At 35.6% G+C, this 14,841-nt stretch overlaps 1 long non-coding RNA gene across 2 annotated transcripts in view; it reads left to right on the plus strand.

Annotated features, from left to right (window-relative positions):
• The window catches only part of LOC142054580 (uncharacterized), a 152,050-nt gene that overhangs the window by 68,183 nt on the left and 69,026 nt on the right, over positions 1 to 14,841 (plus strand). For both annotated transcript variants that reach the window (XR_012659591.1, XR_012659592.1), the window contains one exon: positions 10,501 to 10,590. This is a non-coding gene — a long non-coding RNA (uncharacterized LOC142054580). The remainder of the gene's footprint in view (positions 1 to 10,500; positions 10,591 to 14,841) is intronic.

Raw genomic sequence — 14,841 nt, forward strand, 5'->3', positions numbered from 1 at the left:
CCAGTTTCACAACAGTCCCTTGAGACTAAAACTGCTCATCTGATTTTTTCTGATCTGAGAAGTCTATGCCATCTTTGATAATTTGCCACAGCAGATCAAGCTTTAAATGGAAAATATTGCATTAACTAGAACTTTCAAGTGTTAAACATTTTTTAAAAGATATATTTAAGCTTTGGGGAGGTAATGCAGATAATTTTTTTGCATTGAATTTAAAAAAAATATATAATAATTTAATCTACTAATGAGTGAAGTGAGTCACAGTCTGTGCATTTATGTGGGTTCAAAAATATTTCTGTTTTACCTAGAAATTAAAGTGATGTATGCAAAATTATCTAGAAGACTTGATTTGGATACAGAGTGTCTGCAGAAATGAGGCATTCATTCCCCTAGGCAGCTTTCAGCATTTGAGCCTAAAAATAGCACATTTGCAGTATAATTTGTAATTAATAAACCCGGCTGATATTTAGAGACTACTGAGACTCCTGACTATTCCATTGACAGTGTTGTTTCCTTGGCTTGCCTATCTGTCCCTCAGTACTAAGTTTCTGTTGGTCTTATGCTTTCATAGTAAGCAGCTGGGGCAGAGACCTTTGCTTGGGTCCATGTCTATGGTAGCACCTAGTGCTTTGGTTTCCCAGTTCATAGCTGGCATTGTAAGAAAGTACGCCACAAATAAATTATTTAGTACTTTAAACGTCTGTCATCTAGTTCTTCAATGCTCGTTCTCATCAGTGACTCATGCTGCAAAAAGGTTCGATATCATGTTCGTATGGGAGGATTTGGTAACACTCTTTACAAAATAGGAGATATCTTCATAACTGAAAGAAAACAGCAATATGTTTTATTCATTGGTACACTGAAAATTGTAGTGCAAATACAGATTTAACTTGGATTTCAGCACAGGGCTGTCACAGTGGCATACGGGCAGAAATAGCAGACACCAGAACAGGAGTCATTTCTGGTAGGCACCACAAAAATATGTGCATGAGCACACATGCACACATACATATACACACTCCCTAAGTACAGTCTTTGTCCGAAATAGATATCCACGTATTGCTCATGATTTACAATGATTTTTGTTTGTGAACCATTTGTATTTTCATTTTCTTTTGTGCTTTGACAGGATATAATTATTTCTGAAACACATAATAGGATCAAAGCATATTTCATTATTAAAGAAATTATTGCATTATGTTAGTGCCATCCTGACTGCATGAAAATGTTAATCCAGTTTTGTTATATTTTTTTCAAATGAGAAGTTTTTTCATATGAAAATTTTGTGAAATTAATTGTTTGCTTTCCCCCAACCTCTGAGGGGTCTATAGCTTCAGAAGATATCAGATAAAGGATGATGACATGTAATGAGAGCAAGATTTAGCTATTAAACTTCCTCGACTCACTTTAAATATTGATTAGAGAAACACTTCTGGGCAAATATTTATATTGAGCAATAATATAATTCAGTGATTTTTTTTTCCACTTTCTGAATATCATTATGTCTTCAGTAATTTAGCCTATAAAAATACATTGTTAGCCATGGGTTATATGAAAAAGTCCTAGATAGATGAGATCAAGACAGAAAAGTCACATTTTGCAGCAGTAAACCATCATTCCTAAGATGCAAAGGCACATTGTGTTGTAGAGCCTGTCTCTGGCCTTTCCCAGCGTTTGGGACTGTTGTACCTGGGATATTGGCTTCAAGCCATTTCTAATATAATGCTAATGTTGTGACAGATACTAATGAAACCATGGTGTTTCTAGATAAAGCTGATATTGAATACATAGGCAGAAGAGGTAATTTCCTTATTCACTTTCTTAATGAGCTGAAGGAAGACAGAGGAACCTTTCTGCATTTGTGAATATCTCCTAGATTTTATTAGTTTTTCAACAAGAATAAATTTCTTTGCTTGTTTTTGTTTACTGCATATATAACCATAACAGCTGTACCTACTTGTTGGGTAACTGAGTGATGTTCCCTTTGTAGGGGAAAAAAAAATGTTAAAAATTCTGGAAAAAACTTTGAAGAGTCTAAGCAACATCAACATATTTGTGTTTTAAAATTTCTTCCTAGCTTTTACTCAAGTGGTAAAGAGTCCAACTTGCATGCCAAACATAGAGGGACCAAATATGTATATTATACAAACTAGCTGAGTCTCATCTGAGTGTGATGGCTGTGTGTGATGTTGAATGACTGATTTTTATTCCTTTAATTATGTTGAGCCTTTGGTTGCTGAATGCTTCAAACATTCACTGAAAGCTTGAGGTGTCCAGGCTAGAGAGCAGCATGGTCCCTCCCCACTTCAAGGCAGCACGCTCTGCTCAGCTGGTGCATGCTGGATGTCTTGCTTGGCTTACTCGCTGTTTCTGGTCCAGACTGAGAACTGAATCCTGCAGAGGGGCTAAAGAAGTATATGCTTGCTATGGTCATGACAGGATATAAATCTTGACAGAAGTAGCTGAGGAGGGAAAGGACAGTGTGAAGCCAGTTATCTGGACATATCTGGCATATCCATTGATCCTCGTACCAAAATTAGATCTCTGACAGAGATTTGTTTGCTTTAGGTGGGAAAATCAATACAATTTTAAAAGATATTTTCAGATATTTCCTATTCATCAAAATTATCAGAAAGATATTTTTTTCCTTAGAAAAAAAAATTTCCTTGGTCAGTTTCTCAGGTGGAGTCCATGTAGAGTACCTGTGCTGCTACCTGGATTTCAGGAAAGCTGCTCTGATTTAGGAGAATTACAGGGTTTGGTCTATTGCCTGTAAATACTTTATGAAACAGTCAAATCAGTTTAATCTTATTTGAGGTTGTAATACATATTTCACATGACTGTATTATGGATGTATGCCATGACGAAAACTGGCTTTATGTTGAAATGGTATCTCTATGTCCGTATTTCAGTACATTTAGATTTTGTAAAGCTTAATCTGAATTTTGAACTAATGTTTAATAATTGATTTAATATTGTTTTAAAATAACAATGTTATATCATCTTGGATTGCTAACATGTAATGTTGAGATTCCTTCATCTTAAGTCTTATTATCTTGCTGCTATATAGTTTCTTATTGCTCTAATTCATATTGTCCTCTGTCAAATAAGAAGTAATGTAACTTATTGTTCAGACCCAGTAATTGAAAATGAGAGGAGTCTATACTGTTCTAACTGAGAGTCAGGACCACTACCTATATAGTGATTCAAAACAAAGAGGAAAGAGAGGTTCTAAATACTCTATAATGAAAAACTCCTAAAAGGAACCTAGGTTTCAAAATCTTTAAGTGGTAAACTAGGTGAATAGGTAAATGCTTGAGATGCTTTTTGTCATCTCAAAGGATGCAAAAACAGATTCTTAGAAATATTTTTGCCTGCTAAAATATGACAGCTAGCCTGAAGTAAAATTCTAGGACAGTACTTCCTGCTTTTGTTAAAGAATGATCTGACCTTAGGGATTAGTCCACAGTCTGGCTGAAGCAAGGTCTCTTCTCAAACCAGTGAAGGTATAAACAGCCAGAGGTGCGTGGGTGTGCAATACCTGCTTTAGTGCTTGGTTACCACTGCAACTTAAAATTTAAAGGTTATACAGATGTCTGCAGAAAAAGACCAACCTCTGTATGAAATTAAAAGAAAGATATAATTTTAATTTGTCTCAGTGATTCTATTATAATTCATCAAAGAAGGTATTTGACAACAAAGCAGGTGCATATTAAATATAGTTTCTGACTCAGTATGAAGGTCCATCCTATACCAGTGTAGCTGGCTTAGTTTTTCTAATCATTCAGTGTGAAAGCTTGCTCTAAAGTACAGTAAGACTTTTCTTCACTGTATTATTGATTTCTAATTTTTCTATTTAAACTGTTTTTTTCTTTCTGGTCAGATATTGTCCCAAAATTTTATGAATGTAGCATTCTGAATGTGATGGTGAGTAAAGGCATATCTAATTCTGACAGATATCTTCTGATTTTTTTTCCTGCATGATTTCTGTCAGTGTTTCTGACTTGCAACACTCCTGTAATTCTGTTCACACAGCAAGTTATTTCTGCACATATCTAAGCTGATAGATCTCTTCCATGTACGATTACATTTTTCTCATATCCAGAGTGACAGATTTTCAGAACTTTTGGATTGGCCTGAGGTGATCCTGGACTTATTCTCTCCTCAGTTTCTTTTTTAATATTTGTAATTACATGGGCCAGGCTATTTAATGGGAAAGTCAGGATGCTCATTTATTTAGTTCTTATCTTAAATATTGGGTGCTCTTCATGTTGAAAATATCTTCTTTGAATATCCAATATCCTCTTCCCCTTGTTAGTGGCATACTTCAGTTAGGTTTCTCCTTCCAGCATAGAAGCTGAGCTATAACATTTCTATAAAATGATGCTATAACATTTCACCAAAGCAGAGCTTAAAGTCTAGTTTTGCTCACCTTTGCTTATCTTCTTGCCTATCTGGACAGTATCCTTACTGACAGCGATTGTGTAAGGGTTTTGGTTTTTTGGTTTTTTGTTATCTTGTCTCTGCTATCATCTACAAGTTTTTGGTTGAGTCTGCAGGAAACTGTAGCTGTGAAAGGCCAGGGCAAATTGTACTTCGTTAGTAATGTGCACAGTACCTAGTAGTGTGTAGTGGAGAATGACTGCAATGCAGATAATAACAACACAAGCCTCTGTCAGACTCCATAGATCAGAATTTTTCCTCAAGAAGATGTAATACCACAAGTAACTGAGGAAATATCCGTGATGTAAAAAGAGAGTTGTTAAATCTCTATCCGTTACAAATACTCTGAAGATGTGTAGGACAACAGAATAAGGTTTAAACAGCATGTCTAGTAAGTAACTGCAAGAAATAGATACCTCAGCATAAAGACGTTAAGTGGTAGTGTTATTTCTTTTGATAGGATGATAATCACTTGATGTTTTCAGTAGTTCTCAGCTAAATCAGCTAAGAAAACTTGTTGTATTAGAGAAATTTGAAGAGTATTCCATTGCATATGAATATAAACCAGATGCCTTTTCTAAGTATTTTCTAAGCAAAGATGAAATTCTAAAAGTGTTTGGACGTTATTTAGCAGGAAATTTAAATATTTCAGGTTGGGGGGCTAATTGAGTCCTTTCTCTGAAACCCAAATGGGTCTGGGACCTTGGACAGGACACTTTGAAAAGCTGATGCTGACCCACCCAAATTTAAAAAGTCTTGTACTTTGCTAAGTAAGAGTAAAGTAACACCAGAAAGATGCTCAGAGGGAATAGGCAGTGTCCAGATGCTGTGGATATGGTAGAGGATCTGCAGTGCTGCAAAAAAAGACATTAGGCAGAAAGGCATTAGAAGACCAAAAGAAGCACCACAACTGTAACCTCAATAAATGTAAAAAGTTCAGAAAAAGCCTGCCTTTTGAGGAAAAATTGCAAGAATTGAACTCCATCAATTTTCAACTCCATTGAAAGTATTCTCAGGGTCTCACAGGACATCACTACGTAAGTGCTGGTACCTCAGAGAATACCCTTCACAGGAGCAGTAGTGGACATTGCAGTCAAAGGTAACTAAATTGTCACCGTGGAAGGAACAGGACATAGAGTGATTTACATCTGAACAAAGAAATGAGATTCTGTAATATTACACTATGGGAGAACCTGAAATAGTAGAGAATGAAAGGGTTAAGCTGTATGCTTTTTCATTCAAAGTTTTTCTGTTAACAGTGTATGTTGTTCACTAAAGAAAAATATAATCTGTAATGGGATCAGGGAAGAAATCCCATGATAAAACAAAAAATTTGGCAATCCTTTCAATTCATCTCTGAGTGTAAGTGTTGTCCTTGTAGAGGCAGGGAACTGATTAGGAAAGACTTGGAGAAAAACTTCTAAGGTGTAATAAGCTCTCAGCAAACTCGGAGTACTCTAACCTGACTTGCCTTTTCAGTAGTCTTGTCTAAGTTGAAATATGGACTGAAATCATTAATCATGCACACATTTTGCAGAGGCTAATGAAAACCGTTAGCACTGAGTATGTGAACACCGTCTTTTGTAGTCTCTGATGTTGTCGAAATCTCAGACCTGAACGGGACTGTGTCTACAGGCACTAGGATAGCGATGCTTAAATTATTAAGAAAATTATGGTGATAAGAAGACAGTGATTAGAAACAGGAAGTCCAAGAGAAAAATACGATATCATGGATATAAAGTGAAAAAACATGTTAGAAGTAACTGTTTCAGCCTGTTGCATATGTCAAAAAAGAAGATCAAGTTGAAAGAAAGACGCTTGTTGATATAACCTGAAAAAGATTCTTCCACGAGACCAAAGCTGGAATAGATTTGGTGATATCGGCTAGTTCTTCTAGGCTGAGACTCTCATATTTCCAAGATCGCCCTTTGGAAGCTACTCTAGGTAAAAAAATACTCACATATATAAAATTTATTTCCTCTTGGCACAGTAAATTTAACATCTGACAATGACCCATAGCGTAGCAGGCATAAATTCAAACATGTTATTAGATCAAATGTTCTGATTATCACCTTGAAATGCATACACTAATCTTAGGTGCTGGTTTAACAGAGGGAATAGGATCAGGCTCTAATACAAAGAGGATCAAAGCCACAAAGGACCAAGTCCATCACCTTTAGTTGCCCCTGGAAAGTCTGTTGAACTACCTGTATGTTTTATGATTTGATGTGCTTTGTGCTGAGATCTGGTAGGGCTACTATATTCCATATTAATGGTAGTTTCCAAAAATGGGGCCTTTAGATGTAGCAATCAGTTTTGGATTAGACATGTAGAATTTCTCCCTCAGTTTGGCAAACATGCTCAGCAGACATACAGAATAAGGAAATGGAAAAATCCCCCAGTCCCTGAACCAAAAAACATGGACTGGCAGAAATTACATATCAGAAATGAGAAATTATCAGACATTCGAAGTACTTAATTTCTTAGATACTTGTTGAATCATATAGCATCATTTACAATTAAAATGAAGAAATTGTTTGAAGCTGCATCTTAGTCTTGGTTGGGCAAAAAAAGGAACCATTCTGTAATTTCTAAATCCTTAGACCCTATTTTTGACTGCCTAAACCAACAATTTTTCCAGCCTCAGATCATTCAGTAAAGTAAAACACAAATACTTTGATCATTATTTTAATTAAGCACAGCAAATAAACATTGAAATGTTAAAGAAAGTTAAGGCTTTATTGCAATGCTTTTATCAGTTTCACCTGTAAGAGCTGGAGCAAGGATTTGGAGGTATGGCTGTACACAGCAGTGTTGTGAGTGCAGTGACAACCATACATGCCCATTGTTTTGCATCATTAGTACTGTACTGAATCTTTAAAAAAAAGGCAAGAAGAAAGAAAATGCCCACTGAGAATTGTAGCCCCCAGAGTCCAGTCTTTTTTATTACTTCACTTTTTTTTTTTCTTTTTTTCTTTATATAGCACCTAATTTAGGCCACAGACAAAAAGAAAATGTATCTTGAATATGCATCACGGGTTCCAAAAATGAAAAGAAATTGGATTTGGATAGCACTTACTCAATAGACAGATATGATACATGGTAAGAAGGTGCACTGTCTGCCCTGTGATAGATTAAACTACTTTGTAGGAAAATTACTGTGAGCCAGTCACCACCACCACCGTGGCTAAATCTTTAATAAAATTCTGTTCCATATTCAAGAGCGAGGTATGAAGTACACAATAAGCAGAGTGGAGTAGAGTGCCATTTATCAAACCCCAGCTAGGTCTGTAATCTCCTGCTTTATCCTTTTTTAGTACTTTATTTGTCTTTATTGTTGCAAGGAAGCACATTTACCCAGGGCAGTGGGCTTTTGGTGCTGATAAACCTTTTGTTTTAAATTCTACCTGTGGGTTTTTTTTTTCTTTTTTCTTCTTTCTTTTTTTCTTTTTGTTTTCCCTTTTTTTGGATCAGATAACCATCCTGTCACTCTATGGGAGTAATTAGTTTGTTTTATTTTGGTGGTCCCTGCCTTGTTACATGTTCTTTCACCCTTCTCTGCCTGACCTGACCCTACCTCTCTTGTCTCTATGCTACAAAATAGGATACCAAAGCCTTTAAGACATTTTAAGAAGAATACTTAAGCCTGTGCAGAAGACGGTCTGGGATGTATTGCATAATGCTTTTTTGAGACTATTTGGCAGGACAACAGATTTGAACCATGTTGCAGTTGGCCCCTGGGTGGCACTACATGGCTAGACCTGGGACCAACAAAAGCATTTTTGGATAAGGGCAGAAAACATAATTGAAGCAGTTTTCTTTTTAAAAATTAAAGACAAATGCTTCCGCTAAATTTGTTGATATTTGCTGAATTCAATACAAATACGCAATAATATTAAACTGTGTTCCTTTTATTGAATGAGATTCCAAATTGAACTGTATATCTTGACTACCTGATAATATCTGGATCACTTTTGGCAACATGCTGATATTAAGTACAGATACAGTAGAAGGGTCCTATGGGTAGAAGTATGTGACTGAAACTGCTTTGTGCTGCCTGCATATGCATACTACCAGTCTGTGCTGCAGCCCTGGGGGTGATTTTTTTAGTACTATTATAACCCTTTTTATTGTTTGAATAGCAGTTTTATGACAAAACATTTATATTCAGCCTGCCTTTGTACTTGACTGAAAGAGAGCAATCACTGAGAATGATAAGGCAACAATGGTAATGATAACTGCATTTATGGAGGCTTACAGAATTTAAACGGGCATGCAAAAATAGACTTACAATAGTGCTCTACCTGCATCTGAACTGGTTTGAGTATATTTCTTGCGCCTAGCCCATGTTTGCTTATTGATGGAGAAGTTGCCTTTTCTCCCATTTTTCCCCCTTATGGCATTTCTTCTGTATGAATCTTACATGTGTGTACAACAGGTTTATCTTACCTCAGAAAGATGCCATAGTGAGATGGAGGAACATAACCATTTTTCAAAATCCTCATCCCTGAAATTACTGCTCAACTTAAGTGGCAAGTTTTCAGAGTTTGTGGTTATATGATCTTGCAGCAGAATGGCTGTTACCTGCCTTTTGAGGTCCTACCTCTCATGAAAAATAGACGATTCTTTCACTCTCCCTTGAGAAGAAGTGAGGGATAGTACTGGACATTGGAAAGTAATCCAAGAGTTTAAGAAGAGTCAATCTATTGCCTGAATATTTTTAAGTTCAATCAATTCTACTTTTGCTTTCCTTTGCTATAGTGTTTTATCTCCCTCAAGGTTTACACAGACATGTACCCACATGCACACGCACAGACACATTTGCCTAGTCCCTTAAATTGATTGCTTATAGAAGAAGGCAAGAAATCGACGAGAAAGTTCAGTGTGTTTTTTTGGGGAGACAGATAGTTTCCTGGACCTCTAAGTTTTGTGTGAGGGGAACAGAATTATGCCTGTTTCTACTGTACATTTTATTATGGATTGTGAAGAGAGAGGGTGAACGCTATACATTGTTATAACAGTATTTTAGGGGTAGATTCTAAACATTGTTCACAGGCTGATAAGTAGACTTGCCGATGATAGAGGCTTTCTTACTAAGGAAGAGACTGTCCTTGTGGAGTTAGAATGACAGATTCAGTCTACATTTTTGTATAGTATTTTTCAATATTTTAAAATAATTTTGTCAGCAAGTTATTTTATATCAAAATCTGTCTGGACTGTCTCTTTTTATAAGCCAAAATCAACATATTTTTATAAAAGGGAATGACCATTTTAAAGGCTTTTTAAATTTTGAGCCATACATTAAGATTTTATTGATCTTGAGAGCTGGAAGTCTCAACATACCTCAATTTCTTTCATACTATAGTTTTCCTATTATATAATTTTACTTCCTTCTCCACCTGTATTTCAATTTTCCGTACTTATCATTCCTTTAGAAGTTGACAATGTACAAAAGCTGGGTGGCAAAAATGTGTGAAAACTAAGTGACTCTAGGAATGTAGGAAGAGGAAAAAAATCAGTTGTGAAAAACAAGAAGTATGTTTTGTTTTATTCATGTATGTTGTTTCATGAATTCAAAAGCTCAGTAGCTACACTACATTTTTTAATGTTTGTATATAATCATTACATGTTACCATGTTCAAGTGTTCCTGTCTGTGCTATTTAGGCTTTAAATATGTTTAAATTAATAACTCAAATTCTTTTTTGAAAATGAAATATAGGTAATGCAAACATTAACTTGCTTTGCTTAAGTTCTTATAGTATTTTACTGGAATGCTGTATTCAAAGATATGTCATTTTCTGCTAAATGTCTTTCTAATTCTTTTGAGCAAATGATACCTTTTCCCCAGGCCCAGCTACTTAGTGGATATTATTGAACAAGTGTCTTTTACAGGATCTAAAAAAGTGCAGCATTATGTGAAAGAAATTTTTTTAAATGTGCATGGACTATTTAGGAATATGCTTAGTGAATATTAAGCAAACACCTGAAGTTCCTGTGCTGCTGCCTAGAACCAGCACTTCATTACCTATTACGTGCAGTGACTTTGAATTTTTTATTAGGTACTGGTCTCTTAGCCTGTAAGGCTTGTGCATGATGTATACGAGAGCGATTTCCAGCGGCGTGAAGCTTATCACAGATCCACCTAAAAGGTAAGGATATTTTTTAATTTTTAGTTCACATGCAGAACAGCTGCCTGCAGAACACCTGCACACAGAGCAGGAATGAAATTTGGTGTAGGAGTTGATTATACATGTCTTACCCACATACAGTAAGTTCAGAAATAGGCGTGATGAACTCCAGATAAACCCAGGGTATGTGAACAGAAAGAACAATACCAGAATATTTAACCCCCAATTTTGTGCTACACTACATTTTTAGTGCTTATTATTTTCAAACTCATGAGGACAAAGGAGAAAGGCTTGAATATATTTTGGATTTATGTAGTCCCACCCACCTCTGTAGTATTGATATCCATGGTTTAGACAAGATAATTTCTAAACGCAAAGTTGAACTGTGAATCTGGCAGGCAATGTACGCAAAAGAATGAATCGTTGCTACTGACATTCCTCGTATTTGCTAAGGAAAACAGTGTTAACAAGCATTAATAAGTATTAAGGAAAAAAGAGAAAAGCAGGAAGAAATGGTGAAGAATTGAGAAAGGCAACTAATACGAATGAGAGAAGGAGAAAAGGCACAACAGTAAAGCTAGAGGTAGCAAAGTAATGCTTTGATTAATTTTTCACTGAAAATGGCTTAAATGGGCTTTTGAGGGTGAGGGACCTTATCATTTAGGTCACGAGTGATGACTCCTAAGTATATTAGTTTGGGTAATTCAAAATAGGTGATTCAGGAGATGAATGTACCTTAAGAAAGCATGGGCTATGTACAGAATATGGTGATACGCTGATGGGTAAGATAACAGAATTTGATAAAAGAATATAAGGGGTAAGAAATTTTTAAACCCAGGACCAACAGGAACCTTCCTGGGCTTTGTGTTTCTTGTATTAGCATCATAAACTCAGCAAACCCCATCTCAGACATTTTCGCTTCTTCTGATAGAAATCTTTTCTGGGACTTTGTTTTAGAAACTAATTTACTTTTCCATCTTAATTTTTTCATTCACAGTTTATAAACACTTTTTGTGCCAAAATTTGCATCTTGGTTGTTAACTGTCTTTCAGCCTGGTGTTTTACCTTTCAGAACAACTTATTGCCATTTCTTCTTTAGCCTTATCCACCTTTCAATTTCACTGCTAGCCTCTGTATTTTCAAGTAATCTTTTCACATGTGGTGTTGTGTGAAATACCTTGCTGAAATCCAGATAGGTATTTCATCAAGCATATCAGTTATCTTATTAAAAGAAAGCTATTGGTTTAGTCTGGCATGATCTTCCTGCAATTACTTTATGTTGTATTTTAAAGCTGCAAATGTCCCCTTTTCTTGTTCATATGAAAACAGAGCTGTTATTGATGGCGTAATGAAATCATTGCTCTTGCAAAGGGAAAGCCTTGTCAGCCACACTTTCTGAACAGTGAATTTGGGTCATGCCATTTTAAAAAAAAGGTTTCTTTGAAAGCAGTCTACTTTTGCTAATGGGGCCTTGATCCATTCCCCAATCAGACTGAGCATGCATATCACGACAAATCTTTCCTCCATTAAAATCATTTACTATCCTAAAAATGAATTAGCTGAATCAATATACTCCTTCTGATGTTCCCCTGAGGAGACAGGAGCAGCTGCTTGAGCAGCAAGTGCTGTCTGAACAGTCAGGCGCCTCACCTGACATTGGCAAGGAGGCCACCACTGATGGCACCAGGGAGCAAGAAACGGACCCTTGTAGGGAACTGGGAAAAAGGGTTACTCATGGGTGCAATGGTTTTGCTGAGGCAAGACCAAAAATCAGCTACAACTATCAGAACTGGTAAAGCAGCACAACCCTGAAAATGTGTAACAGCAACAATAACGCAAACCCCAAGAAAGCAAGATGAGAAAGAGGACAGCTATTCTTTCCTATGTGTCATGCTCTTCTAACTCCTTGAACTGCTTGAACATCTGTATAGAGACTTAACTCTAATTAATTAGATTAATTTAGTTTAAAGGATAGCTTTTGTAAAATTTCTTACGCTGTATAGATACCCAGATACGTAATGCTTAAGGTATTTAATAATGAGCATACTCTCCAGTTTTGACTGTTTTCTTCAAAAGAACAGCAATGCTTCAGAGAACAGGAAAAACAAGGGCAAAAAGTCAGAAATAAATAAGTTGAAAAATTTGAGCTGGATCTCTTCAAAAGATTTAGTGTGCACAAAATAACGGACCTAGAATTTCTATAGAGGTGGTAAATATACTGATTTTTTTAAGTTTTTTTTTTCAAAATTAAATTATTAAGAAAGGAAAAATAATGCCATGGAACACGTATTTTTTGAAGTGAAAAATATTACTGATAGCTCTTTATGGCTTAGTATTTTTCTTCTTTTTCTGAGAATATTAGTAACTTTTTAAAGAAATACAGTATTGACACATTGAGTTATACAATTAAAGTTTATTCTCAACCTCAGAAGAGCTAATGGTAGAAGTTGATTTGGGATTCTCCATCAAAATTATTATTCAATAGAAATGACTCATGCTTTGAAATTAGAAGTGGCAGTAGTGTAGGTCAATAGTAGGAGATCCCTAATTTAATTTGAAAAATGAAGCCTTCACAATTTTGCAATTAGATAATTGAAATTTTTAAAAGTGAAAAGATTTTTTGAAGTGTAGCTTTAAAAAACTTTTGGTAATAATTATTAGTTAATTGGTACTAAAAATTGCACAATCAATATAAAAGCATTTGGAGTGTTCTAAAATTACTGAATATAGGTATATGAATTTTTCATAGTTTATTGAGTAAATCAAGTCATTTTCTTCTGATTATTTCAATAGAATTATATTTTGAAATCTAAAATTACTTTTTTGCCTGTGTGCCCATAAAATCTTTCCTAGTGATGTTTGGTCGATGTACACTAACAGCCAATCTTTCAACACATCTCCTTAACCACAGTGGTTATTAGTGTTTCCATCAACCTTTAATTCAGCAGAAAAAGCTGAAGTTATTTCTGTTTGTATGGCAGGGGTACATACTTGTAGCCAAGCTGCAGATTTGTATATTATGAAATGACTGAAGCTGGTTATGAAAATCCTGGTTGTTGGACTTCTGATAATTGCCTTCATCAGCAAATAATATAATTTGCAGTATAGGACACTGATTCCTTCTTTTGCATTTTTTTTCAATATCAAATTGAGGGTGAAGTTAAATGTGAAAGCTATATTGTTTTCATTGGTAGTCATTGGTGCTGTGGAGAGCATGTTTTAGCGTTGTACTTTTATAACAATTGGGTCTTTTCCGAAAATCTGTTTCTTTGTTCAGCACAACTTTAATATGTTGGGCATGTCTCCTTTCATCACAGCAGGGGACACTGTGTATTTTGGGATAAACTAGTTCCTTATTAGCAATGTGAAATCTGTTTGAACTTGTTTGCATATGTATGTCAGTTGATAGTGCCTTTTGAGGTGGTAAGTGTTGGGGAATTGTGTCAGCAGTAGTATTTTTTTTCCTCAATAGTTGATTCATATCCTGTAAATACGCTGTTCCCATTATACCTAAATTCTATTTTTATTGTCTATGAATATAGGATATGTTGACAACAGCAAATCAATAAATACTTCTATAAATTAATGGCTGGTATTAATGAGTGAAATGCAAAGACTGTAACTCACATTTTGCTAGTTTAAAGAGAATCTCCCAAGGTTGCTGTGCTGAAAGCTTTTAGGGTTGTTTTGAATATGCGTGTATAAGAGCTTATTTAGGGAGTTGGAGCTGTAAAAGAACTTAGATTATGTGAGTTTCTGTATTGCATACTCAAAGTTTGATACGTGGAGAACTTGAGTGGGAATCTGTATCACAGCGGGTCAGGTGCCAAGGTTCCCTCTGCAAGTGGCTCCAGCGAAGGTACATCGGGGAACTGCTTAGTCTGAGAATCTCGGTCAGGTTTAGGCATCGAACCCCTCAGCCTTGATTTATTTGGTGTAATTTTGGACATGTGTGGAAAGAGAATGCTAGGCAACTTGGGAATATTAGTGGTAAAAGCTTATGTGTTTATGTATGTCTGTTTATGTCTTCGATTTACGTACCAGTATTCGATCAAAGCCCCACTTCAGATGCCTCACTCGGTTTGTAAATCTTACTCTTTCCTTTTTATTTTATCTAAATGTTCTTGCTGATATAAATTATCACTTGAAATTACTTTTTTTATTTAGCATAAGAACAATCTTGACTGCTTTACTTATGAGTGGTCCACTGTGCACATAAGAGGTGATAGAAATGAGAGTGGGTGTCTGTTTTGTTATTTTAGGTAGAAAAAT

The sequence above is a fragment of the Phalacrocorax aristotelis genome, chromosome 3, assembly GCF_949628215.1.
Source record: "Phalacrocorax aristotelis chromosome 3, bGulAri2.1, whole genome shotgun sequence".
Classification (NCBI taxonomy): Eukaryota; Metazoa; Chordata; class Aves; order Suliformes; family Phalacrocoracidae; genus Phalacrocorax; species Phalacrocorax aristotelis.